General features: G+C 38.8%; 1 protein-coding gene across 1 annotated transcript in view; it reads right to left on the bottom strand.

Moving 5' to 3' along the window:
- DTNA (dystrobrevin alpha) overlaps nt 1-3,586 on the bottom strand; it is a 390,982-nt gene extending 387,396 nt beyond the window's left edge. Inside the window, exon 1 of the mRNA XM_060028867.1 lies at nt 3,455-3,586. The gene's annotated coding sequence lies outside the window, so the exon portion shown is untranslated. The remainder of the gene's footprint in view (nt 1-3,454) is intronic.
- Between the last annotated feature and the right edge of the window lie 22,481 nt (nt 3,587-26,067).

Below are 26,067 nucleotides of genomic sequence, written 5' to 3'. Positions count from 1 at the left end.
TATTTCATTAAATTTAAATAACTTCAAAAATCGGATAATAACCAGATACGGGTTGCACATGCTCTACATGCTATAAAAAGTATTGATAGAAGTTTTGTAATCCTCCCCATGTCCATAGGTGGATGATGAGGTGAAACAGTACATCAGCTGGTAAATAGAGAAGTGCAGAGATAACCAGAGTGAGATATAAATCTCTGATTCAGAAAACATTGATGAAAGCATTTAAGAAGACCACCTGACTTAAACACCTCCTCACACGTCATGCCTCTGTAAATATGTGACTTCTAGGGCATCCTGTTCCAACTTCCATGTCTGGCCCAGAATCCTTTATTACACATTCTTACAGAAATCCTTCTTTTGGAACTCATGGCAATTTGTAAATAAACATTTATTTGTATAATCATTGTATTGAAGTCTGGCCCCTGTGCTGGCAGGGCGCACTCATCTTTCTGCTCACCAGTGATCCCCAGTTCTTTGCCCAGCACTGGAGGCGAAGGACCTCTCAAGAAACAGAGACAGCACAACTCTCCCAAAACTAGAGGTAGGGGACTTGAAAGGAAAAAGTCGTGTCAAATCCCCCAGGTGAGATAAAAGTAGTGAGAGAATGCTTTTTCTAAAATAAGTAAGAGAAACTAGAAAACTGGAACAGGTGAGTCAGTTCAGAAAGGATATATGTATGTGCCATAGGATTTATGCCTTAATAACCATCAACGTTTTATATAGACTTGGCAAATTCAAATTCACTTTCAATAACAAAAACGATTGTGCCTGATGGCATGCAACTTTCCTGACTACAGCACTGTGCTCTAACACCCCCAAAGAAAGATGGAGCCCTAATTTGGCGTGTGGAAGAGTTTAACCACTGAAGATAATTATTTTCATGTCCAAAGATCACGTTTCCATATAGTTCAGTTGGATTGTATTCTCTTTTCACATATGATGTGGAATAAGTGAGCATTTGAAGTATGTACACTGAATTTAATTAAACTGAAAGACAAGACTTAAGGAAATCTATGAATGTCAAAATAATTTTGAAACATTATGTGAAGCAGAAATTAAATTTACTTGAAAAAACAACAGATGAAGACCTAAGAGAGACATCTGTCCAATAAAATGAATATTATAAGAGTTCCATGATAAGTTCAAATGAGAAGTAATTCTCTAAATATGTGCAGTTGGACTTCACCCCATTGAGACCTTTCTTCACATCATGGTTCATTTAAAACAAGTGGATATTTTTACAGTATTTCAGCTTAGAACTAATGAGAAAATGTGATTTCAGTCTTCATTGCTACACAACTTTGCCTAAAGTACATACAATTGGTGAAAAGGCATGACATATACAAACATTCGCAATATAGCCTGCTTTTAATCACTGAGAGTTGAAAGAGAATTGCATAATTCTTCGTTTAAAACTGCCTAAGCTCTTGTCAGTGTGATTGAATTAAAGATGATTAAACTCGCTCAAAATTTCTGCAACATGGTGTTTGAAGAAAATGATGGCCCTGCTTTGAGCAAAGAACAGACTAATACCTTACGAAGTTTAAAATTAAGTGCAAATTTAGAGATTCAGCTGCCTGCTTTATAATTTACTTTGCTGATAAATCTTAACTGCTGAAAATCTTAACTTTGCTGATAAATACTACTTTAATCTATAATTGTTGTAGGAAACGGTCAATTGTGGCAAAAGGAAATGACTCAAAGGATACTTGCCGTAATTATAGTATTAGAAATTATAGTATTAGAAAAAGTGTTAATTGTCCTAAGGGCGTAGCACACAGTTAAGAGGTTCATCTTGGTAGAGACGTGGTCAATATATCAAATACAGAAGATTTTAGGTCTTATTTTTATGAAAAAAAAATATATGTTGGTTTAGAGTACATCAAAAGCTCAACTAGGCTCTAATATTTAAAACTGTACGACCTTGGGAAAATTACTTCACCTCTCTGTGTCTGGATTTCCTCATCTGTAAAAGGTGGACAGTATTATTACCTACTCTTTATGGTGGTGTTAGAATTAAGTGAGTGACTAAAGCTAAAGTTCACAGAACTGTGCCTGGAGGGCTGTTTTTTTCCTAAAGTTTCTACCTTTGGAATAAGCAAAATAAGTCCTTTTTGTAAAAGAAATTAATAATTAGGCATACGTCAACAATGTAGGTTACTGATACGTTTGAAAGGAAACACAAGACACATTAAACACCAAGCGATCATAACAGATAAACTTGAACAAAAACATCAACTCAAAAGACCCTTTTTTAGAGCAACAATGAACCTAATGGCGGTGAACTTCACTGCCAGAGTACATCCAATACCCCTCACCCCGACTCAAGTTCTACACTTACCTTCTCAAAACCATACCCCAATCTCGCCAGAGGAAAGTTTTACTACCAAGTCCCAGGCATGGTACCCCTGAGCCCAGCCCCGCCATCCCTCTTCTCTCCTTGGCTTTGGTCTCCTGATAGACACCTCGCCACCTCCCACTCCGGTACCAGAACGGACTTCGCTTCCGCCCTCTGTTCAGAGGAAAACTCCAGAGTGGGCAACAGGCTATAAAAGCCGGAGACACTCACCGTCCGCGCCGACCGCCCCCCCGGCCCCGCAGGGCGCCCCCTCCCGCCCGGCCCGCCGCCCCGGCACCGCAGTGCATTGCAACACGCGCAGACGCCGCCGGCGGGAGAGGATCCCACCGCGGATTTCCCGGTCAACAGTAGCCCCCCAGAACTCTCCCCACGTGAGTGTCATCCCTAATGGAGGTGGCCACGCCACCTCCCAGCAGCTCAGCCCGCGGGGACCACCGAGCGAGCAACCGTGACCACAAAAACAACTCAACCCGCGGCGCGAGCGAGCCGGCTGCCCTCGCCCTCCCGGGAGCTGTGCAGCGGCGACGGCAGTGGCGGCGGGGACTGCGGCGCGGCCCGGCCTCGGCGGGAGGCCGACATTTACCTGCGCGGCCCCGCGCCCCCGGGCCGGCCATCCTGCCGCAGCCGCTCCCGCCGCCCCGCGGGCCCGAGGCGCCGCCCGCCGCCGCCCGGGGAGGCGCCGCGCCGCAGTCCCGGCTGCGGCGTCCGGCACATGCTTCGCGCTCCCGGCGGCCGGCGCCCGCGCACAGGTGGGAACCCCCGCGAGTGGGCGTAGGGGCGATTCCCTCCCTTCGCCGCGCTCGCCGCCCGCTTCCACTCTTGACTTTGCCGGGTGCGTGGCGCCTGCCCTTGCTCCGGCGGCCGAGCCTCCTCAGCCCGCGCCCCGGCGCCGTGGGCTGCTGCGGTCCCTGCGCAGCTAGGGCTGCGCGTCACCGGCATCTCCCGCCCGGCGGCTGGCTCCGCGGCACCGGGCGGCCGGGGTCAGCGCGCGGCAGCCGGGCCCCGCGCCCACCCTCGCCCGCCACACGGACCCCGTCCACCCCCGCGCCCTCCCCCACTCCGGAGCTGTCAGGGAAGAAAACGCCTCGCACACACCTTGGAATGGACGGGCGCCTCAGTCACCGACTCGTCAAACTCTTAGAAGGTGTCCACCGGTCTGTGGGGAGGTTTGGGCATGGAGTAGGAGCCGCTTTCTTATTATTTAATAATGTTGGAAGTGCCCGGTCCGCTGCCAGAGTTGTGGGTCATGTGGGCACAGCAGAGGCTGGCTGCTGCCAGTACCAGGGTTTCCTGAGGATCCTGAAACTATGATCTCATCCTCCTCATCCGCCTCCCCCGCCCCTCTCTCCGCGGGCGCGCACGCACAGCACACACACATACACACACATGCACACACACGCACACATACGCTCCCACGGCATGCACTATCCTCCTTCCTGGACCGAAATATTCTTCAAGGGAAATACGGTGTTCACGCTTTTCATTGAAAAAAAAAAAAAAAAAGGAAAAAGAAAAATCCTTCTGGAGAAAGATTTTCCTCTTTCACAGCTTGATTTATGTGCTTTGTTTATTTCCTACAGTTGGCCCTCACACGTGCAAGGGAGCTGAACAGAGCCTCAGAATTAGAATTAAAAATAATCGTCCTCTTATGTCGACCCAGATTTTGGTCAGAACCCAAGACTCAAACAGTACAATTTCAATTTAAAACAGAGGCAATAATATGCCAGGTTTGAATATGGAATAGTAATACCATCTGAGATGTGTGCAGTGGGTTTCTTTCCCAAGCTGCGAACATCTCCCAAACATTACCTCATTTATTTGCAGAACATCTTTGCAGAGGAAGAGGATGAGAAGGCAACTAGTACTGTCACTTCAGAGATACAGAAGCACAGGGCAGATAACATGACTTATCCAGGTTCAAGTAAGTCAGTATGTCACTATAAACATTAATTGCACAGCTACTCACAATTTGCCAAATTCACTATTATCAGTTCCTGGAAACTTAAGGTACTGAAAAATAATGAAGATATTTTTAATTATTTTTAAATGACCTTCTGCCTAAGATCGCAAATTAGTTAATTAATTTTTCTCTAGTATGGGTTTTCATAGAATGTTCTCTTGTGTATTTGTATATATCTCCAGTTTCATGTTTCCATTTATTTTCTTTCTTTCGTTTTTCCGGGGCTGTTTTATGTCTGCATGTCCCTGTGTGTATTCATATTCATTTGAGTGTTTTAAGCTCCTTAGCAGTAACAAGCAATTTCAGTCAATGTTTTGGGGGGTAGTCACCAATTTCATAACGATTTCTGTATTTCATTCAATCCTCTTTTAAGTGCCTGGTGTGTATGAAGAGCTGTGCTCTTTTGAAGGGTATAAAGGAATTTAATACATGGAACCTGTCCTCCATTAGTTTACATCTAGTTGTTGAGATGATATATATATACATATATATATGTATATGTGTATATACGTATATATATGTATATGTGTATATATATATATGCACTGAACACTTTATTATTTTTAGTGTTATAAATTATCACAAAGAAAGTACAAGATACACTCCTTTTCTTTTTACCTACTTAGTTTCTGCTCCATGTTAAAATTACTTCATCTGTCTTTGTGTTCCAGATTTCATCTGTCTTTGACCTCCACAGTATCTCAATGGCCAAAGTAATACATTATTTTGCCCTTCACCTGCACATGCACTGTACTCACATAAACACTAAATGGGAATTTTTTTTATGTTGTAAAAGTTCTCACAAAGAGCACTCTTGGATAGCATTTGTGCAGATGTATATAGGAAAATTCAGCAGAGAAGAGAGGAGAGGAAAAATGTTGTGAGAGAGAGAATAAGTCAAAGAGAAGCAGAGAAAGGAGGTGGGGGAAAGGGAAGAATAAAAGGGTATTAAGAAGTTATAGGAAGAGGGAGAGAAGAAGGGAAAAAAACATAAAAGTAGAAAAAGAGGATCAAATTTCAAGTGAAAGCTAAAATTTTCCAAATTTTGCTTCATGGAAAACAAATTTAAGAAATCATAGACTTTTGTTATCATTACTTTTTGATAAGCTTATTGGAATTTAATGGTAAAGAAACCAGGTGTGAGTTCTGCAGAGCCTATCCTGAGTGATCTCAATCTTCATAATTCCATACAGGGTCCACTAGAAGAAATAAATAGACTGACCTGTCAGTATAATGGAATAATAAAAATGACAATGGAATCAAATAGCCATGACATAGTTAAAATTTTTAAAAAGAAATTAACACTGAAATTCAGGGAGGTATATGGGAAACCAAAGGCAAAGGTATATTAAAATAGGCAACAGAGCTAGACTTGCAATATTTAAAGGAAAATAATAATAATAACATCTTATATTTTTAAAGCACTTCTGATTTTTCAAAGTGCTTTTCATAAGTCTTTATTAAGCCTAATAATAATTAGAGGTGGGCATCTCTGTGGGTTTCATTTTAAAAGAATATAATGGTCCTCCATAGTTTTACACACGTTGAATGGAGAAGTGCTGAGCACTGTCACTCATGGTTTTGGAAATATTTATATTTTGTGATCGGTCAGCCCTAAAGATGCTGCTTTGTACACCTTCCTCCAATCCTTCTCATAAACAATTCAACTAGATGGATTCCTGGTCATAGATCACAACGGTGATTTATAATCTAGGATTTTACACATGCTGTTGGAGTTAAACTAGAAGCGGTAGCATGTAGCGGAGTCTGATGGCTTTGCCGTATTTCTGGGAGATTTCTACACAAGGGTTGGAGGCCTGAATTGAGCAGCAGTGTTATCAAGAGCACTTTCCTTTTGATCTGCATACTCTTGGCAGCATTTGTTTTAATTAGAGATGTATTTAGGCTTGATGATTATAACCTGTGTTTCAGAAATACATTACAACTCCAGTGACTCAACAATCACTAGCTGTTTGTGTCAGAAAAATTCCATTTAGGAAAAAAAATATTTTTAATAGGACTATGCACACGTATTTGTGGTTCCTACTAATTTAGCCTATCTTTACCGAGGAAAATAATTTACGCATATTTACTATTTTGCTCTTATAACTTCTTGAGTTTTAAAATAGGTTATAGTGAAAATGAGAGTGGCCATAGGTCAAATCAGAATGTTCACTATGTTACAGAGAAACTAGGTGTGTGTGTGTATGTACTTTATTAACATAGTGACGTGTGGAGTGTATATGGGTTATACGTCAAATCAGAATGATTGCTGTCATCTGTGAGCTGGTCCTAGTTTGGGGGAATGAAGAATTAATAATTTTGGAATATTTAAAAGATTTGAATGACAAGAGTATAAAAGAAAATGGATTTGAAAGAGTTGAAGAAGTAAAGACATCACTATTTTATCAATTAAAAACACTTATACCCCCGGCTATAGACTACTGTTTCAGAGAAGGATGATATGGGGGCTTGAACAACACAAAATTTACATAAATACTGCTCCCCCAATACACTGATTAGCTTTCAAGAATGAAAAGTCTATTAACCGTCCAACACAGGTAGAGATGATGGATCAACTGAGCTGTGGCTTGGGGGATTCATGGTTATATGATATTTTTGGTGTGACAGCTACAAAACTTGGAGACCAGGGTGAGCCCTGGGCAGAATTATGAAGTGGGCGAATTTTGTTCCTCTCTTTTTTTTTTTCATTGTCCCCCCTTCCTGTAGAAGTCCTGCCTTCTCTCTGGCTCCCAAGGATAGTCAGAACCCTTTGCTGTTCTCTGACATTCCAAGATACCACTGTTTTGGAACTCATCAGCCTCAGACAGAACATGGTCTTCTGACCTGCACTGAAAAGTGTAAACTGTGACCTAAGCAATCATAAAAATTGAGGGAGTGTCAGTATGTGTTTGTATTTATAAACACCAAGGGTGTTCATTCAGCCTCCTCATGCATCACTTCAAGATGCATATTTATATAGTTAAGCCAGGTGTCTGTTTGCCTGAGAAATCCTGCTTTGAGGCACGCTTCTGACACCTGTTAGGGAGTATTTGCAAGCCCAGGAGGGCAGTTTTTCTTCCGCACCCACCTGTGTTCCCTGCCCCGTTACCTAGACTGAGTGCCTCATAACTCAGCTGCTTCTGGCAGCACCTATTTTGGTGCTCAGCCAGTGTCTCCTCAGTTGATCTTCCTGTCTGACTAACATCCTCAGGAGAAATGCTATTTGCATTTTCCATGCTCTCCTCGGATGCACTGAAAGGGAGAACGGAGCCTAAGAATGGGTTTAAGCGGTCCAGTGTATCTTGTTTCCTAGGGTTCAAATAAATAAATCTGCTGCTATTTTAAATAGCTGCTCTTCCACCTTATAGTGGCAATTCATGAACACATTTTATGGTGGTTTACATCTCTCAATGGCATCATGCTAGTGCACCCTTTACTCCTGGAAGAATCTATTCTCTCAATGGAACATAAACCCCAAATGTTTCAGATAGAACTCATGCGTACTGTCACAGTGGGGACAGTGCAAAAAACGCCAGCTGGAGAGTACAGCTTTACAGTGCCTATCATTTACTCACTTTGCTGATGATTGACCCTATTTTTAATTGCTTTGGGGCTGACTGTTTTTGTTTTGCCCAAGAATACAGAATGTCTTGATACACGTAATCCAGAATAATATTGAATAAAGTAGAAATGTCACTAACAAATTTGGTCAATGTAGATGACCAATCCAAATAATTAAGGCCAAAAATTGCTATTTATTGAAAATGAGTTATCTGAATAGCTATCCACATTATCTCAGGGAAATGTCTAATTTTTCCTTGATGATTTCTAAATAAAACCTAATGTTTTCAATGATACCAAAGAAACCTGTTACAAAGTGAAAAGCTTAGTCAAAACACTTTTATTTATGTGAAATCATTTGCCTAATTTAATTATTTCCCACTGAAATAATTCTTTGCATATCATATAGACACAGCCCAAATCTCCTGTAGATGGTCAGGACCATGTTAACAAGCACACATTTTAATTTGAAAGTTAATCCCTACAGTAAATACCGTATAACTTATTGGATGCTGTGAAGCCTTGTATTTTATAACAAAAAACTAAATGAAAAAAAGGTGGGCGTAGAGATGAAACTAAACTAATCAAATTGTAATCTTTTAAAATGTGTAACAAATATGTGAGTAGATCCATAATTAAAATTTATTTTTGGAAATAATGTTATTTTACATTTTAGGAGGTGCATTTTGTGATAGTTTAAAGAGTATTCCTATGAGGTGATAATATATTTACTAATACGCAAATTTCTTTGTTAATTAAGATCTTGTCTTTTATTTGTGCCACAAATATTGTGTATGATTCTCCTGTCCTTTCCTCCATTTTGTTCCTGACCTGCATCACCAGATCAGCATGAACTTTCTATAGGATGTTAATGCTTTTCATTTACATATTACTTTTACTCTCTATGTTAATGTTAATCAGCTGGTCAGAAAGGAACAGGAATGGCAGAGATTTCACAATATTTTATCAAAACCAAAAGCCTTATGCTGTAGCCAGTTCCTAATCTACAGTTGGCCTTGTTTGTACTGCTCACTGGACAAACATGAAAGTTTCCTGATTTTGAGGTTGTTATTTTTTTTTATTTGCGCATAACTCAAAAAACATTTTAAGATTCTCAAGGACAGAGGCCATGATGAAAACATCCTTTCTTTTTCCTCCCTAGAGAATCAAGCATGTTTATTTCATATAGGAGGTGCTTGGAGAATAGCTGTAGGTATAAGATGAGAACTCTGGTGAAGAAAATAAAAAACTTTTAATCTGACACAATGAAGCATATGGAAATACTTCTTTTAAGCTTGTAAATACCTCTGGCAGGGTACGTTTTGATATGTTTTATGTGAACAAGCTGAATTGGATACCCTGTGTGGCTTGCTTTTGCTATTGGGGTACCTAAACCTTTCTCTTTCTTTGTATGTTTAAAACAAACTCCCCAAATTTTGGACAATGGAGTTACGCACATCTTGCGATCAATACCAGGCCAGTATGTTTCTCTTTGTAATCATATTCTTCAATTTAACAAGGAAAAATAATTGTAATTCCACCGGTCTCTGTCTCTGTCTTATATGTTTAGAGGAAGAGATTCTCTGCATTTAAAAAATTTTTACAGTTTACATTAAAGAAAATAGAGGATATTTTAAGATCTTCTGTTTATGATTTCAAAGAAGATAGAAACAATTTACTTATTTTATAGTAGAAGTGGAGCGAATACTTTAAGGATTATATGCATTGCGTAAATATTATGTTCCAAATGCATTCTGTCCTGTTCTTACCATCATCAAAGTACATTCTCCAGCCTAGTGTTATCCATCCTCCTTGAACTCATATGAAACCCTGTCTTGAAACCTATTCACATACTGTGTTGTGTTATCTAATCATTTCACGTGTGTTAGATATCGGAATTGTCTGCTCCTTCATCAGCTGTTGTGAACTCCTTATCCTATACATCTCTTGTACATTTCACAGCATCTTGTAGTTATTCAGTAAACACTTGCTGATTGCTTTCCTGATTAACTGAAAATAGGTTACTATTTTGACACGATGTTGCCCCAAATGTAAGAGTAATGTCTTCTCTTTCTATTTATTATTAATCTGTGTGCATTTCCAAGTGTTAAGATATATATTCCTAGCACAGTATTAAATTTTTTTACAATAATGATTTAAAGTTTGATAACAGAAGTCTTCCTCTATTTCTATAAACAAATAAGAAGTAAAAACTTGGTTTGTTGTTTAGTTGCAAGGAGTAATACTACCTATGATCTCGTAAATTTCTACCTTAACCAGGAAAGATTACTGTAGGATCATTAATTGGGGGCAATATAATTTTTTATTTCTTACTTTAAGAAATTTTAAAAAACAAATGTAGAAGTATTTAAGTATAAAGGATTTTCTTTCTTTGGTATTTTTTTTCTCACTGTTGTAAATTTTTGATAATCTAAAAATTTAAGCTGATTAACTTTTCCAGTTATATGCTCAACATGACTACAGAATGGTTTATATTTGCTCAGAGAAAATGAACAAATATTTCAACAACTGAAAATATTTATAAATTGCCTAATATGTATTAAATACATATGTTTAACAATAGGTCATATCAAAAAGCTGCAATCTACAATCAACAGTGTTTTTACAAAATTCAAATTTGCTACCTTAGTTTTTATTTCTAAAATTATGTTTTATTTCTCAATTATAATTTTCTTCATGTCCCAAATGGAAAAGCTAAATATACCGGGACCTGCTCTACTGCTGCCTCTGTGTCATCTGACGTGGAAAAGATTTCCGGTCCTTTCTCCTGTTAGCTGGAATGCTTCTTTCTAGGCAGTGACAAAGGATTTGGCTCCATCTCTTAGCTTTTATTTGCACTGCCCCTGGGGCACCTTTAACCTGTAAAACCTTCCTGAGATAAGACACTCGCTGGCAGCAATCCTCAGTCTAACCAGAGTAGGATCACCCAGTAAGTGCCCTATGTGTGGGCTTTTAACATTAGCAACAGGGGCACTAAAACAGAAGATTTGCTTTAAAAGCTTCAAAGTAGTTATTCATGAAAAGCAAATAAAAACTTCACTGGCCTTAGCACACTTATTATATGGTTACTTAGGTTTTATTTAACTTTCAAACACATATAATGATACCCATTATCCAGCTGTAGCAATTATTAACCCATGGCCAAACTCTTCCACATCATCATTCATCTCTCCACCCCTGTTACTTTGAAGCACATCCTAGATATCACATATATTCATCATAAATATTTCAGTCTATGGTTAATGCAATTTTAATTTAGAATTACACAATGGGGGTAGATAAGGCAGAATACCATAATATTGTCTGTGTTTAGGGGACGAATCTTAACTTGGTTCTTGTTGCACACATACATACTTAAAGCCAGTGTGGTTATTTATAAAATAGCCACCACACACACACAAACAATTACAAGTGCAAGTGTTTAGATGCAGAGTAAATAACTTAAAGACAGGTCATCCCTGGAGGCTCCTGTCCATTCTCTAGAGACTACTCCTTCTTAATGTTTGCATCTTAGTGTTCCAACTTGGTCTTGTTTTTTAACTCCTCTCTGCTTCTGACCTGGTCCAGATTAATTTTTTTCCCCCCAGGATGCTGGGCAGCTGTTTTTCTTTACTTGGTTTTGTCCCTTCATATTCTCTCTTTCTCTCAGCATCCTGCTCTGTCTCTCTCTCTCTCTCTCTGATCATAAGTGAACAGTCTGATGATGTAGATAAATGAATACATCCTTGTAACCCACCTACACTCATCAAGATACAGGGCACCAAGAAAACTCCCTTGTGTTCCTTTCTAATAAATCTTTGCCCACCTTCTCCACCCGGAGATAATCACTGTTTTGATATCTATGCCTATAGTTTAGATTTGTCTCTTCTAGAACTTCGTATAAATGGATTCAGATAGTATATATATTTTTGTGTCTCTCTTTTAGCCCAGTGTTATGTCTGTGAGATTCACCGCAACCAATGTCATTGTGTGTATCAAGAGTTAGTTCCTTTTTATTGCTGAGTTGAGTCCATGACATAAATATATCACAATATGTTTATCTACTCCTCTGTTGATAGACATTTGGGTTGTTTACAGTGTTTAAAACTTCGAATAAAGCTGCTATGAATGTTTTTATATAAACATTTTTTGAGGGTCTATACTTTCATCTCTTGAGTAAATATGCCTGATTAGTTTTTAAATCTGTATTTTCATTTCTCTTTGATAAACTCTTAGTAAGCCTTACAGAGGCTATCAATTTTATTTATCCATTCAAAAAATCAGCTTTTGGCTTTATTGTCTCTTTTTGGATCATTTTGTTTTCTTTTTTTATTGATTTCTACCTTTATTTCTTTGTTTTGCTTATTTGAGGTTTAATTTACTCTTTCTTCTAGATTCTTATGGTAGAAACTCAGATTATTAACTTGAGACCCTTCTTCTTTCCTAATATTAGAGTTTTATGTGATAATTTTCTCTCTAAGCACTGCTTTACCTGTATCTCATGGTTATATACTGTTTTTCATTTGTATTCAGTTAAAATTTGCTTCTAATTTTCCCAGTGATATCTATTTGGATCCGTTTTATTTAGAAGTGTGATTTTTTTATTTTTATTTTTTATAAATTTTTTTATTTTTGCCTGTGTTGGGTCTTCGTTTCTGTGCGAGGGCTTCCTCTAGTTCTGGCAAGCGGGGGCCACTCTTCATCGCGGTGCGCGGGCCTCTCACTGTCGCGGCCTCTCTTGTTGTGGAGCACAGGCTCCAGACGCACAGGCTAAGTAGTTGTGGCTCACAGGCCCAGTTGCTCTGTGGCATGTGGGATCTTCCCAGACCAGGGCTCAAACCCGTATCCCCTGCATTGGCAGGCAGATTCTCAACCACTGCGCCACCAGGGAAGCCCGAGAAGTGTGATTTTAATGTCCCTATATTGAGGGTGTTTCCAGACATTGTTCTGTTGTTGATTCCTCATTTAATTCCATTGTGGACAGAAAACATACTTTGAATGATTTCAACCCTGTTAAATTTACTGACGTTTATTTTATGGTCCGGAATATGATTTATCCTAATAAATAATCTGTGTTCACTTGAAAATAATTCATTTTCTTCTGTTATTGACTGAAATGTTTTACAAACTGCATTTAGGACAAATTGCTTGATAATATTTTATCTTCTTATATCCTGATTTTCTACTAATTCTATCAATTATTGAGAGAGGGGTGTTGATACCCCCACTATAATAGGTGTGTTAGTTATCCATTGCTGCACAGCAAATTACCCCCAAATGTAGTGGCTTAAAACAACAACACATATCGATTATCTCAGAGTTTCCAGTTGCCTTCAAGATTTTCTCTGAATGGTATTCATCATTTTGACTATGACATACTGATGAGTGTTTTTCTTCATATCTTTCCTGTTTGGGGTTATCTGAGAATCTGGAAACTGTAAATATAAATGTCTTGCCAAATTTTGGAACTAGTCAACCATTATGTATTCAAATATTATTTCTGCCCCATTCTTGTACTCCTCTCCTTCTTAACTTGAATTACATGCTTATTAAACCTTACTGTCTCACAGGACCCTGAGATTCTGTCCTGTTTCTTTGAGTCAGAAAGTCTGCAGATGTTCTGGAGGAATTTTATCCATTCTGTACATGGTGCCTTCTGAAACATTCTTTCAGGCAAAGAACTGTAGAAAAGGTAAAAGCTTCCGCATTATTCCTTTTTAAAAGTATTGACCTCCTCCAATATCCACCTGCTTTTCTCCACCCTTCAGGTGGTCGTTTTGTTATGTAGGTAGTCCTTGCAGGCACAGGTTTGTTAACTGAAACCTGTGAATTTTGTACCCAGGCTCTCGCTTTGCACAGGAACTTTTACTACAGAACTGTGTAAAGCAAGGACACAGTTCCAATACGCACGAGTTTCGTTTAACAGGTATGATGCAATGTGAGGACTGCCTGGATTTTGTTCAGAGTCTGTATCGTTGTTCTCTGGAGGTTGGTTGTTCTGGTTGGATCTTTCTTATCCACAGCAGAAGAGGAAACTGTCTCCTGATAGTTTTCTGTCATGGTCTCATGTTTTTATCCTTCATAGCACTTTTCACAATTTATAATTATTTATGTCTCTTTACTTATGTATTTTCACACTGTGCTGTTAAAATTGTATGACAGATAGGATGTATCCATAGATATGCATTGAATGAAGGAAAGATATCTTCCATATGGTAAAACGTAGGTTGCAAAATGCTTTCAATTATGGTCCAGAGATACTTTCAGGGACCACAATCAGATAAACAGTATCGTCATAGGAACCCAGGTAAAATCTCCATGTGTGTTTAAGATCTAAGATAGGCACTATTGGATATTGTAATAACAAGATCATCTGATCTCTATTTTTATATTTCCTAATAGTGTCTAACAGAAAGTGAGAAATGCCAGGAAGTGTTAATAGTTTATAATAAAGCTAATTTTAAACACATAGAGTTTTGGGGCGGTTTTGTTATTTTTTTTAATTTATTATAAATATTATTTTTAACAGCTTTATTGGAGTATAATTGCTTTACAATGGTCTGTTAGTTTCTGCTTTATAACAAAGTGAATCAGTTATACATATACATATGTTCCCATATCTCTTCCCTCTTGTGTCTCCCTACCTCCCACCTTCCCTATCCCACCCCTCTAGGTGGTCACAAACCACCAAGCTGATCTCCCTGTGCTATGCGGCTGCTTCCCACTAGCTATCTATTTTATGTTTGGTAGTGTATATATGTCCATGCCACTCTCTCACTTTGTCACAGCTTACCCCTCTCCCTCCCCATATCTTCAAGTCCATTTTCTAGTAGGTCTCTGTCTTTATTCCCATCTTGCCCCTAGGTTCTTCATGACCATTTTTTTTCCCTTAGATTCCATATATATGTGTTAGCATACAGTATTTGTTTTTCTCTTTCTGACTTACTTCACTCTGTATGACAGATCCTAGGTCCATCCACCTCACTATAAAATAACTCAATTTCGTTTCTTTTGATGGCCGAGTAATATTCCACTGTATATACGTGCCACATCTTCTTTATCCATTCATCTGTTCATGGACACTTAGGTTGCTTCCGTGTCCTGGCTATTGTAAATAGAGCTGCAATGAACATTTTGGTACATGACTCTTTTTGAATTATGGTTTTCTCATGGTATATGCCCAGTAGTGGGATTGCTGGGTCATACTGTAGTTCTATTTTTAGTTTTTTAAGGAACCTCCATACTGTTCTCCATAGTGGCTGTGTCAATTTACATTTCCACCAACAGTGCAAGAGGGATTCTTTTTCTCCACACCCAATCCAGCATTTATTGTTTGTAAATTTTTTCATGATGGCCTTTCTGACCAGTGTGAGAAGATATCTCACTGTAGTTTTCATTTGCATTTCTCCAGTGATTAATGATGTTGAGCATTCTTTCATGTGTTTGTTGGCAATCTGTGTATCTTCTTTGGAGAAATGTCTATTTAGGTCTTCTGCCCATTTTTGGATTGGGTTGTTTGTTTTATTGTTATTGAGCTGCCTGAGCTGCTTGTAAATTTCAGACATTAATCCTTTGTCAGTTACTTCATTTGCAAATATTTTCTCCCATTCTGAGGGTTGTCTTTTGGTCTTGTTTATGGTTCTTTGCTGTGCAAAAGCTTTTAAGTTTCATTAGGTCCCATTTGTTTATTTTTGTTTTTCTTTCCATTTCTCTAGGAGGTGGGTCAGAAAGGATCTTGCTGTGATTTATTTCATAGAATGTCCTGCCTATGTTTTCCTCTGAGAGTTTGATAGTGTCTGGCCTTACATTTAGGTCTCTAATACATTTGGAGTTTATTTTTCTGTATGGTGTTAGGGAGTGTTCTAATTACATACTTTTGCATGTAGCTGTCCAGTTTTCCCAGCACCACTTATTGAAGAGGCTGTCTTTTCTCCATTGTATATTCTTGCCTCCTTTATCAAAGATAAGGTGACCATATGTGCGTGGGTTTATCTCTGGGCTTTCTATCCTGTTCCATTGATCTATATTTCTGGTTTTGTGCCAGTACCATACTGGCTTGATTACTGTAGCTTTGTGGTATAGTCTGAAGTCAGGGAGCCTGATTCCTCCAGCTCCGTTTTTCTTTCTCAAGATTTCTTTGGCTATTCGGGGTCTTTTGTGTTTCCATACAAATTGTGAATGTTTTTGTTCTAGTTCTGTGAAAAATGCTAGTGGTAGTTTGATAGGGATTTCATTGAATATGTAGATTGCTTTGGGTAGTATAGTCATTTTCACAATGTTGATTCTTCGAATCCAAGAACATGGTATATCTCTCCATCTATTTGTATCATCTTTAATTTCTTTCATCAGTGGCTTATAATTTTCTGCATACAGGTCTTTTGTCTCCTTACATAGGTTTATTCCTAGATATTTTATTCTTTTTGTTGCAATGTAAATGGGAGGGTTTCCTTAATTTCACTTTCAGATATTTCATCATTAGTGTAAAGGAATGCCAGAGATTTCTGTGCCTTAATTTTGTATCCTGCTACTTTACCAAATTCATTGATTAGCTGTAGTAGTTTTCTGGTAGCATCTTTAGTATTCTCTATGTGTAGTTTCATATCATCTGAAAACAGTGACAGCTTTACTTCTTTTCAGATTTGGATTCGTTTTATTTCTTTTTCTTCTCAGATTGCTGTGGCTAAAACTTCCAAAACTGTGTTGAATTACAGTGGTGAGATTGGGCAACCTTGTCTTATTCCTGATCTTAGTGGAAATGGTTTCAGTTTTTCACTATTGAGGATGATGTCGGCTGTGGGTTTGTCATATATGGCCTTTATTATGTTGAGGAAAGTTCCCTCTGTGCCTCCTTTCTGGTGGGTTTTTATCATAAATAGGTGTTGAATTTTGTCGAAAGCTTTCTCTGCATCTATTGAGATGATCATATGGTTTTTCTCCTTCAGTTTTTTAATACGGTGTATCACATTGATTGATTTGCATATACTGAAGAATCCTTACATTCCTGGGATAAACCCCACTTGATCATGGTGTATGATTCTTTTAATGTGCTGTGGGATTCTGTTTGCTAGTATTTTGTTGAGGATTTTTGCATCTATGTTCATCAGTGATATTGGCCTGTGGTTTTCTTTCTTTGTAACATCTTTGTCTGGTTTGGGTATCAGGGTGATGGAGGCCTCATAGAATGAGTTTGGGAGTGTTTCTCCCTCTGCTATATTTTGGAAGAGTTTGAGAAGGATAGGTGTTAGCTCGTCTCTAAATGTTTGATAGAATTCACCTGTGAATCCATCTGATCTGGGCTGTTGTTTGTTGGAAGATTTTTAATCACAGTTTCAGTTTCAGTGCTTGTGATTGAACTGTTCATATTTTCTATTTCTTCCTGGTTCAGTCTCGGAATGTTGTGCATTTCTAAGAATTTGTCCATTTCTTCCAGGTTGTCCATTTTATTGGCATAGAGTTGCTTGTAGTAATCTCTCTTGATCCTTTGCATTTCTGCAGTGTCAGTTGTTACTTCTCCTTTTTCATTTCTAATTCTATTGATTTGAGTCTTCTCCCTGTTTTTCTTGATGAGTCTGGCTAATGGTTTATCAATTTTTGTTTATGTTTATCTTCTCAGAGAACCAGCTTTTAGTTATTGATTTTTGCTGTGGTTTCCTTCATTTCTTTTTCATTTATTTCTGATCTGATCTTTATGATTTCTTGCCTTCTGTTAACTTTGGGGTGTTTTTGTTCTTCTCTCTCTAGTTGCTTTAGGTGTAAGGTTAGGTTGTTTATTTGAGATGTTTCTTAAGGAAGGATTGTATCGCTATAAACTTCCATCTTAGAACTGCTTTTGCTGCATCCCATAGGTTTTGGGTCGTCATGTATTCATTGTCATTAGTTTAAAGGTATTTTTTAATTTCCTCTTTGATTTCTTCAGTGATCCATTGGTTATTAAGTAGTGTATTGTTTAGCCTCCATGTGTTTGTATTTTTTACAGATTTTTTTCCTTTAATTGATATCTAGTCTCATAGCGTTGTGGTCAGAAAAGATACTTGATACGATTTCAATTTTCTTAAATTTACCAAGGCTTGATTTGTGACCCAAGATATAATCTATCCTAGAGAATGTTCCATGAGCACTTGAGAAGAACGTGTATTCTGTTGTTTTTGGATGGAGTGTCCTATAGATACCAATTAAGTCCATCTTGTTTAATGTATCATTTAAAGCTTGTGTTTCCTTATTTATTTTCATTTTGGATGATCTGTCCATGGGTGAAAGTGGGGTGTTAAGGTCCCCTACTATGAATGTGTTACTGTCGATTTCCCCTTTTATGGCTCTTAGTATTTGCCTTATGTATTGAGGTGCTCCTATGTTGGGTGCATAAATATTTACAATTGTTATATCTTCTTCTTGGATCGATTCCTTGATCATTATGTAGTGTCCTTCTTTGTCTCTTCTAATAGTCTTTATTTTAAAGTCTATTTTGTCTGATATGAGAATTGCTACTCCAGCTTTCTTTTGATTTCCATTTGCATGGAATATCTTTTTCCATCCCCTCACTTTCAGTCTGTATGTGTCCCTAGGTCTGAAGTGGGTCTCTTGTAGACAGCACATATACAGGTCTTGTTTTTATATCCATTCACCCAGTCTATGTCTTTTGGTTGGAGTATTTAATCCATCTACATTTGAGGTAATTATCAATATGTATATTCTTATTACCATTTTCTTCATTGTTTTGGGTTTATTATTGTAGGTCTTTTCCTTCGCTTGTGTTTCCTGCTTAGAGAAGTTCCTTTAGCATTTGTTGTAAAGCTGGTTTGGTGGTGCTGAATTTATTTTAGCTTTTGCTTGTCTGTAAAGGTTTTAATTTCTCCATCAAATGTGAATGAGATCCTTGCTGGGTAGAGTAATCTTGGTTGTAGGTTTTTCTCCTTCATCACTTTAAATATGTCCTGCCACTCCCTTCTGGCTTGCAGAGTTTCTGCTGAAAGATCAGCTGTTAACCTTATGGGGATTCCCTTGTGTGTTATTTGTTGTTTTTCCCTTGTTGCTTTTAATATTTGTTCTTTGTATTTAATTTTTGTTACTTTGATTAATATGTGTCTTGGCGTGTTTCTCCTTGGATTTATCCTGTATGGGACTCTCTGTGCTTCCTGGACTTGATTAACTGTTTCCTTTCCCAAATTAGGGAAATTCTTTACTATACTCTCTTCAAATATTTTCTCAGTCCCTTTCTTTTTCTCTTCTTCTTCTGGGACCCCTATAATTTGAATGTTGGTGCCTTTAATGTTTTCCCAGAGGTCTCTGAGACTGTCCTTGATTATTTTCATTCTTTTTTCTTTATTCTGCTCTGCAGTAGTTATTTCCACTATTTTATCTTCCAGGTGACTTATCCGTTCTTCTGCCTCAGTTATTCTGCTATTGATCCCTTCTAGAGAATTTTTTATTTCTTTTATTTTGTTGTTCATCACTGTTTTTTTGCTCTTTAGTTCTTCTAGGTCCTTGTTAAATGTTTCTTGTATTTTCTGTATTTCCAAGATTTTGGATCATATTTACTGTCGTTATTCTGAATTCTTTTTCAGGTAGACTGCCTATTTCCTCTTCATTTGTTAGGTCTGGTGGGTTTCTGCCTTGCTCCTTCATCTGCTGTGTGTTTTTCTGTCTTCTCATTTTGCTTAACTCGCTGTGTTTTGGGTCTCCTTTTCGCAGGCTGCAGGTTCGTAGTTCCCATTGTTTTTGGTGTCCGTCCCCAGTGGCTAAGGTTGGTTCAGTGGGTTTTGTAGGCTTCCTGGTGGAGGGGACTAGTGCCTGTGTTCTGGTGAATGAGGCTGGATCTTGTCTTTCTGGTGGGCAGCTCCACATCTGGTGGTGTGTTTTGGGGTGTCTGTGGCCTTACTATGATTTTAGGCAGCCTCTCTGCTAATGGGTGGGGTTGTGTTCCTGTCTTGCTAGTTGTTTGGCATAGGGTGTCCAGAACTGTAGCTTGCTGGTCGTTGAGTGAAGCTGGGTCTTGGTGTTGAGATGGAGATCTCTGCGAAATTTTCGCTGTTTGATATTATGTGGAGCTGGGAGGTCTCTTTTGGACCAGTGTCCTGAACTAGGCTCTCCCACCTCAGAGGCACAGCCTTGAGGCCTGGCTGGAGCACCAAGATCCTTTCATCCTCAAGGCTCAGGATAAAAGGGAGAAAAAAAGAAAGAAGATAAAATAAAATGAAATAAAATAAAGTTATTAAAATAAATAATAATTATTAAGAAAAAAATTTTATAAAGTAATAAAAACAAAAAAGGACAGAGAGAACCCTAGGACAAATGGTAAAAGCCAGGCTATACAGACGAAATCACACGCAGTAGCATACAGATAACATACTCACAAAAAGAAGGGAAAAAAATATATATATATCTTTGCTCCCAAAGTCCACCTCCTCAATTTGGGATGATTCGTTGTCTATTCAGGTATTCCACAGATGCAGGGTACATCAAGTTATGTGGAGATTTAATCTGCTGCTCCTGAGGCTGCTGGGAGAGATTTCCCTTTCTCTTCTTTGTTCGCACAGCTCCCGGGGTTCAGCTTTGGATTTGGCCCAGCCTCTGTGTGTAGGTCGCCGGAGAGCGTCTGTTCTTCACTCAGACAGGACGGGGTTAAAGGAGCAGCGGATTCGGGGTCTCTGGCTCCCTCAGGCTGAGGGGAGGAAGGGGTACGGAGTGCGGGGCGAGCCTGCAGTGGCAGAGGCTGGCCTGACGTTGCGCCAGCCTGGTGCATGCCATGTGTTCTCCCGGGGAAGTTGTCCCTGGATCACGGGACCCTGGCAGTGGCGGGCTGCACAGGTTCCCGGCAGGGGAGGTGTGGATAGTGACCTGTGCTCGCACACAGGCTTCTTGGTGGCTGCAGCAGCAGCCTTAGCGTCTCATGCCCGTCTCTGGGGTCCGCTCTTATAGCCGCAGGTCACGCCCATCTGTGGAGCTCCTATAAGTGGCACTCTTAATCCCCTCTCCTCGTGCACCAGGAAACAAAGAGGCAAGAAAAAGTCTCTTGTCTCTTCAGCAGCTCCAGACTTTTTCCTGGACTCCCTCCCGGCTAGCCGGGGTGCACTAACCCCTGCAGGCTGTGTTCACGCCGCCAACCCCAGTCCTCTCTGGCGCTCTGACCGACGCGCGAGCCTCAGTTCCCAGCCCCCCACCTGTCCCAGCGGGTGAGCATACAAGCCTCTCGGGCTGGTGAGTGCTGGTGGGCACTGATCCTCTGTGTGGGAATCTCTCTGCTTTGCCCTCCGCACCCCTGTTGCTGCGCTCTCCTCTGTGGCTCCAAAGTTTCCCCCCACCAGCCCCCGTCACTGCCAGTGAAGGGGCTTCCTACTGTGCGGAAACCTTTCCTCCTGCACAGCTCCCTCCCACTGGTGCAGGTCCTGTCCCTATACTTTTGTCTCTGTTTTTTCTTTTTTCTTTTGCCCTACCCAGGTACGTGGGGAGTTTCTTGCCTTTTGGGAGGTTTGAGGTCTTCTGCCAGCGTTCAGTAGGTGTTCTGTAGGAGTTGTTCCACGTGTAGATGTATTTCTGATGTATTTGTGGGGAGGAAGGTGATCTCCACGTCTTACTCTTCTGCCATCTTGAAGCTCCTCGTAAACACATAGAGTTTTATAAGTTATTGAATGATCATAAAGCTACCTATTTATAGTTTTTAGAGCTGTGACAGATCACTATAACACCATGTTTATATGGTTAGAAAACAGGTCTCAAGCTTGACATTTTAGAGACCCTGGTTCTTTATATAAAACATCTTGTGTAGTACTTAGCGCAGAGTAGATGCCCAAGTAATGGTTTCATTCTTTTTGCCTCCCCTTTCTCTTCCCCCTAGTGAACCAAACAAGTACTCTTTTCAGTCAGTTCAGTTTACTTGTTTCCAAGCATCATTGCAACCCTATATTTTAAAAAAGCTTAGTGAAGCTGAGGCAAGAAATAGTCCTTTGTGTATAACTTAAAGCAATTTCTGCATCAAAAATGTAAAAGAGTGGAACATTAATTGCAAAATGATGAAGAACATATGTATCTTCCGTCTCGCTCTCCAGATAACCTTTGTTTGTGCCCTGGTGAATGAAGAAACTTGGTTAAGATTTTGAACTGAATTTCTCCGGGCACTCCTTGGCTAGAGTGGAGGAGGTTCCCATGAATGGGGTATACCACTCTTATATGAAGTCTAATTTAAGCTACTTCCTTCATGAAGAATCTCTTCAGGGTCACATATCTTCTTTTACCAAGCATATGACATTAGGGCAAGTGACATCATAAAATGTAATTAACTAAAGAGAAGACAGATATGGGATCTGCATGGGTGGATGATGTGAATTTCCTCACTCATTGGATGTAGATCCAGTAGGATTGTGCATCAATCCTTTTCAAACTTTAATATGCACAGGTGTCACCTGTAGATCCTGTTAAAATGAAGATTCTAATTCAGTAGGTTTGGAGTAGAGACTGAGATTCTGCATTTCTAATGAGATCCCAGGCGATACCTAGGATGTTGATATGAGGACACCACTTATACTGCTGATTTGCTATGTCAGCTGAAATGGGGCTTAGAATATTTGCTCCTATTCCCTCCCTTTTAAGACTGTGATTACTACAATTAGAACTCTTTAAGCTTCCTGGATAACAAGGGCTTAGTGTAAAATACATTCCAGACAGTATCAATCACAATGTCTCATGATTTTAGATTTTCTTCATGATTGTTCTTTCTGGCACATGGTTTAGTACCCCTGACATGTTCAATCATAAGCTCCTTTTGTTTTCTGTTTGCTCAGGTATCATTCCAACTTCCTACTTCACAGATGAGGAGACCGAAGCTAGATTAATTACTTACATGTTTTGAGCCTCTTTAACATGCAAAGAAATGAACATAAGTTAATTTTCAAGCAGATCACATTATGGTTTTACCTACCAAAAATTATTAAATAACTGCTTTGATTTTGATTTAACCAGTAAGTTGATAAAATAGAATTATTTTCTCACTGCCTTGAACCACTGAGTTACTTTGATATTATGTGGATATAGTATATCCAGAGACCTCTTTTGCCAGAAACACTAACACTTCACATTTTATTGACAGTATTAAATGGGAACAATCACTTAAACGGTAAAAATTTCCCTTTGATCACAGACATTCAGTTTACTAATCCCTGCCAAATCAGAAGACATTGCTTATAGTGTTCTAGCAAAGCATATACTTAAGAGACATGATCAAATGCAGAATCTAACCAATATGTTTGAATATAAATTTAAAAAATGAGAAATAATAGGAATGACCAGGTCTCTTAAGTTTTCAAATGGGATGTTCAAGTTGAAACTTTAATATTTCATCTGCTTATTTTTGTTCAGTGAGGTTTTATTTAAAATTAATTCAACCCTCACCTCTCATCTAGTTCTGCAGTTTCCATGGCACAATATGCATTTCCTCTCATATACTTACTTGTGCTTCAAATGAAAAGTCTCTAAAACTGAACTGATTTTCTCTAAATGCTATCCATGTTGAACTAAGTGGAAATATAATTCTCCTAACATTAAATTGGAATATTCTTTGACTCTTTCTTCTCATTAGCTCTATATATCATATCAGCCAGTTTCACTGATTCTTTTTTTCCAGATGCTTTTGTTACTCTGTGATTCTTACTGACATCACCCTTGCTCAAGCCATCATTAGCTCACACCTATTTTAGAAAACATCCTCTCTATTGATTTTTCCTCTTTTAGCCTCGCTCCCCTTTAATCCATCCCTAATTGTTAACACCGGATCATTCCTTTTAACGCCATTATTAGGCTCACCGTCACCTGAATCCCTACAATAGCTCTTCATTATCTGTAGAATAAAATACAAATTCTTCAGTCCAGTATTCAAGGCTCTTTGTAATCTGGGCTGCAATCTACACTTCAAGCTTTACTTTATACTAATCCCAACATAAACCCTCTACTATAGTCAAGTTGCTTGACCTTCTCCAGCCATTATGTCTTTTGCCATTTCCCTGGCCTTGTAGGCATTCCCTTCTCTTCTGTGCCCATAGAGATAAATTTAAGTGAAAACTACAGAATTTTTGACTGGTAAGAAGCGTTAGAGTTAATGGAGTTCAACCTGTCACCTCTTCCACCATTTTAAGAAACTGAAAACCACAAAAATGTAGGTTCATACTTACTAATATCTACTGAACACTATAGTAGTCATTTGCATAAGTTTATTTTGAAAATTATGTGGTTCGTTTCATATCTACCATAAAACCTAAGTTCTTGTTAAATAATTTTTTGTAAAGACCGAAAATCTACTAAATTTGACTGTCATAAACTATCTCAAGGAAGTTCAAATGAAGCCCAATTTCCCACATGTTCTATGGACCAGCTAATGACAAGTTCTGAACTGACTTTTCATCGAATCTAAGATTTTTTCTGGTCCCAATAAAGAGATGCTCACACTTTATGCCTGCCTAATATCAGGATGAGTCTAGTAAAAATTCAGAAGCTCGGCTTTCAGTAGCATTAAAAAATTTCTCAAACTTCATTAGTGTGTATGTATTGGGAGGGGGGGAGTGGAGGCAGAAATTGGTTGATTATAAAAAGCAAATCAACTAATATTTAGTGAGAATAGCCCTTAACAGGGGATGATAGTGAGAGAGAATTATTCTCTATACTGAGGATAAATGGACTCCACCACATACAAGTTAACACTCTTAAGAATGAAAACATTCTGTAGTGACCTTGAAATAACCTCTTCCAGATGATTTTATTGGTCATAACAATATTTTGTTAGGCATGTGGCACTATGATAAAGTGAATTGGCTACAGGTATTCATGATGATTTGCTATAACCTAAGGTTAGAAGGGATATGATTTTCCAGACACCCTGTGTACTGTGATTTGAATTTCAAATACAAAATAATTGCAGCTATTTGATAATAACCCGTTATAGTTTATGGAGGTAATATTTTCAGTTGACAAAGTAGAATAAAACAGTGTGTAAATTTTCAAAAAAGAAAGCACAGCAATCCAAAGGCATCTTTAGGAAACTATCTGTCTCAGCAAGTGCCACCACAGGGTGGAACAAGATATCACCTCACCAATGTAATGGCACAATATCCACCTCAGAGCTTAGAATCAGGAAGGGAAACTGGGGACAGGGCATGAGTAAGAATATGAAATCTTTATCGACTGGGTGAGTTTACTTGGAAGTGACTAAGATTGCATATGCTGTCACCAAGTCAGTGTCTCAACAGAAATGTAGTTTTAGGAAAAGAAAGATACTTTTATGCCCACTTGAGTTCATGGATGGTGTTACAGGAAGTGATGGTTCTTAGGCTGAAGTCTACAAAGAGTAAGTTAGATGCTACTCAGGTCTGTTTTCTGCAGAGAATGCTTAGTCAGCCGCTGCCAAGTGAGTTACAAAGTCAGCTACACTGTGAGTGATTCACTTGCTATATAGGTGCACTGTTGTGATCTATTGTTTAGTTTGGATACAGAATTCTAGAATTAATGAATACTAAGGCCACCAAAAGTCGGTTAAAAGAATGTTCACAGATGCTGTATTCATAATGGACAAAAATTCAAAACAACCCCAAAACTTATGAAGAGGAGAATGAATAAACAAACTCTGGTAAATTCATTCAATGAAATACTACTCAGCAATAAGAAAGAGTAAACTGACCACTTCCTGTTTCAGATCCAACATATAAAGAGCTTGGAAGTTACCACCACTTCTGTTTTATATCAGAACAAAACAAAACAAAAAACGGAACAAATCGAAAAGCAATGCCTTTTCTTGGAGCCCATCAGAGAGCTGAGGTTGCAGGGCAAATCATCACCCTGAAATCTGATGGACAGACAAATATAGAGGGTCACAGCCAAGATGTACTTCAGCAGCCACTGGAACTATGAACTGAGAGGAAGATTTAATTGGTAAATTTGATGAATTGTTTAGAGGCCAAATGTAGACTTACATGAGAGTAAGAAATTCTTGGGAGTTGCATATTGGGGGAGGACCCCACACTTTTAGAGGCATTAGTTCCAGGAACCCCTCCAGGTTCTCATGCTGAAGATACAAGAAAGATCTTCTTGTCAAGATGCACTTGTGAAGGTCACAGCCCAGAGACATAAGCCTACAAATTTAATAACTTAGATGAAATGGACCAATTCCTTGAAAGACACAAACTACTAAAACTCACATAAGAAAAAT

The sequence above is a fragment of the Delphinus delphis genome, chromosome 13, assembly GCF_949987515.2.
Source record: "Delphinus delphis chromosome 13, mDelDel1.2, whole genome shotgun sequence".
NCBI classification, from domain to species: Eukaryota; Metazoa; Chordata; class Mammalia; order Artiodactyla; family Delphinidae; genus Delphinus; species Delphinus delphis.
The sequence above is the reverse complement of the archived record's forward strand: the minus strand, read 5'-3'. Positions and strand labels throughout refer to the sequence as shown.